General features: G+C 43.3%; 1 pseudogene; it reads right to left on the bottom strand.

The window, feature by feature from the left end:
* Positions 1–366: 366 nt before the first annotated feature.
* LOC105730724 (DNA dC->dU-editing enzyme APOBEC-3G-like) lies at positions 367–1,512 on the bottom strand (annotated as a pseudogene).
* Between the last annotated feature and the right edge of the window lie 1,756 nt (positions 1,513–3,268).

Raw genomic sequence — 3,268 nt, forward strand, 5'->3', positions numbered from 1 at the left:
TACTCAGTTTGAGTAAACTCATGAAGAATTTTGTATTTTCTTTTTTTAATATATGAAAATGTTTAGTATTTGATTGTATTACTCTACATATAAAACTAATTCAAATTGTTACTGGATTAGTAGGTTTGAAACTTTTCTGAGTGTATTGAGCACAATCCTACTACTGTAGCACATACATTTTTGATTAAAGGTAATTCACTCTAATTTTGAAAAGAATCTACTTGGTCAGGAGTGCATTGCTTTGCTGGCAACTGTGATTAGCTGGAGAAGGTGGTGAACGGCCTGCTTGCATTTCTTGGAAGATCTTTTATTCCACTGCTCAACCCAGGTCTCTGCTTCCTTAGAGACTGAGGCTCATCCGTTTCCCTAATTCTGAAGAATGGCCTGAAGCCTTCCACTCAGGGTTTGACTGTGCTCATCTAGTCCCTCCCAGGGCTGGAAGGGGTGTCCCTGGTGATCCACAAAGGTGTCCCAGCAGTACCTAAACTCATTGTATTTCATCATGGAAATTGGGGCCCCAGCTTTGTCCAGCCTGTGCAGGCCCTTTTTATATCCTCATTGATAATCATAGATGCGGGCAGAGAAGATGTGAAGGCTCATGTGTAGGTTCTCTTGATGGAATTTAGCCACCTCCTGGGCACAGCTGAAGCAGGGGCTCCAGGAGATGAAGCAGGTGACCCTGTAGCGCTGGGTTGGGTGCAGCTTCCAAAAGGAAATCAGGTCCAGGAGGCACAGCTCTGCATGGCAGCCTTCAGTGAAACCAGGATTATTTGAAGCCTTGTTAAGTATGATGCCCCTGTACAGGTCCAGCAGGACCCAGGTGCCATTGTGCAGGTGCTCCACCTCGTAGCACAGGTAGGTCTGGTGCTGTCCAAGGACCGAAGGGTCATTGGTACACTTGTAAGTGAATGTGCCTGGATCCATCAGGTGTCTGAGAACCTCCCCCAGCATGATGCACAGTAATGTATAATGTTTAGGCAGCTTATTCCAAGGCTTGTACAATCTTTGGTTGTACACGAACTTGTCCCAACAGTGTTGAAATTTGCCACATTTCATGCTTTTCATGGTGGCATGTGGACTGTCTCTTTTCTGACACAGTCTGCAAAGCTCCTCATGGTAATGAGGGTCACAGAAGTAGTGGAGGCGGGCCACGAAGATGGTCAGGGTGACCTTGCCATCCTTGGCCAGGAACTCGGCCATATTCCTTGCACACACTGGGCAGGGGCTCCAGGATACAAACCAGGTGACCTTGTACTCCTGGTCACTATGCAGCTTCCAGTTGAGGAACCAATGAAGGAATCTCATCTCTGGGTGGTGTTGAGGCTTGGAATAGACCTGGCCTTGAAAGGTCTTTGCAACCAAAAGGGGCCTTGAGGAGTCCTTTGTTTTCATTTTCACTTCATAGCACAGCCAGATGGTATTCCAATGAGAAAGGATGGGTCTATTATAAAAGTTGTAGAAGAATGTGTCTGGATTCATTTGTGCCACCATGTTTTTGGTCTGAGGCTTCATCTGTGGCCAGCCAGTCCCAACCATGATCTTGGTCTGGACCACTAGGGTTTTACTTTCTGCTACCAAGAATTTTGTGTTTTCATAATTATTGCAGGGAAGATTTATTTCCTAGATTGCACCAGTCTAATGACTCACTGGAACCCAATGAGATACCAGAATTTCAGTACTTATAGATAGTACCATGCAATTTTTCTATTAACAGAAATTAAAGAAAATATCCATTTTAAAGACGGGAAAGAAATGTTTTATGTATGTATAATTTCTTTTTCACATTGACAGGCACAGACTTATTAGATACATGTGTTCTCTCTATTACTAACACCTGAATAATTATTTTAGGGAAAGTCCTTGGAAGTTCTCCATGCTCTTGTTAGCTTTATGAAGTACCCTCTATAGTATGCTATGTGAAATTTTCAAAATCTAACCCAGGCTGTCTTTGATAGTGTGTACGGGCCACATATACTATCTGGCTCTATCATCTTGCAGGGGTGAGCAAAGGTCATCATATGTAGGATTTAACCATGAAAGTTCTTTTGCCTTTGATGTTGGCACAGCCATATCTGTATGGGACTCTCTTATATTTCCATTATTACCACTTGTGATGCATGACTGTCTCCTTTATATAACAGGTCTGGGAAGTAGAAATATGTTTGGTACAAACCTACTTCCTCTCATTTCTATCATTTTCTTCCTGTTCTCCACTCTCACCTCTCTTCCTACAGTTCCATAATTTTTGGTAACTAGCTTAACAGAAGAGTTTTAGATGCTCATGCTTTTGGAGGGCACAAATATGGTACTGAATATGCATTTTGTTTATTCAGAATTATTTTTAGGAAATCCAACCAGTGACAAATTTAAAATGTTGCTTAATGATATCCCTCTCTCCCTCTCCCCCTCTCCCCTCTCCCCCTCTCCCCCTCTCTCCCTCTTTCCCTCTCTCCCTCTTCCCCCTCTCCCTCTCCCTCTCTCTCTCTCCTCTCCAGGGTCTACCTCTGTTGCCCAGCACCACAATCTCCGCAAGTAGCTGGGACTACAGATGCATACCACCACACCCGACTAATTTTTTATAGCGATAGTTTTCACTATATTGGCCAGGCTGGTCTCACTTGGCCTCCCAAAGTGCTGAGATTACAGGTGTGAGCCACTGTGCCTGGCCTCATTTCTGTTTAATACAGGTATTTACAAGAAACAGCTCAAGTTAGGTTTTGCTTATGTTTACAAATCAAGGAAGGTTGAGATCACTTATGAGGCATAACTGGCTTTGTCTGCTCAGGGATTCTTCAGGCCTGGCCTCCATTTTAACTTACTTTGACAGCTGCAAACCATTGTTTGAGGTCAGTGATTCTCAAGTTTTATCTACATCAGAATCACCTGGGGGACTTGTTAAAACACAGATTAGTGAGCCCCACCCAAGTTTCTGATTGAGTGGCTTGAGGGTAAGACTTCAAAGTTTCTAACAATTTCCCAGGTGGTGATGATGCTGCTGGCCCAGGAAATATCCTTTGAGAACTTAGTGATTTAGGTTATACAGAGATCCCTTATCCCAGAAGAGGCCTTTTTGACTCGAAGTAAAGGTAAACATTTGCTTAAGAGGATCAAAATTCCATATCCATGATTTTAACAAATTCTGGAGTGGACTTAGTTCTCATGTCTCCCCCTTCCCACCATCCTCCCTTGTTTCCTGGGCTGCTGTTCCCTCCTACCTGGTTAATGTTAATTCAGGTTCTTCTAGTTCATTTGTGAGCAAAATTAACGT

Source organism: Aotus nancymaae, unplaced genomic scaffold (assembly GCF_030222135.1).
Source record: "Aotus nancymaae isolate 86718 unplaced genomic scaffold, 86718_ANA_hifiasm-v0.15.2.pri h1tg000041l, whole genome shotgun sequence".
NCBI classification, from domain to species: Eukaryota; Metazoa; Chordata; class Mammalia; order Primates; family Aotidae; genus Aotus; species Aotus nancymaae.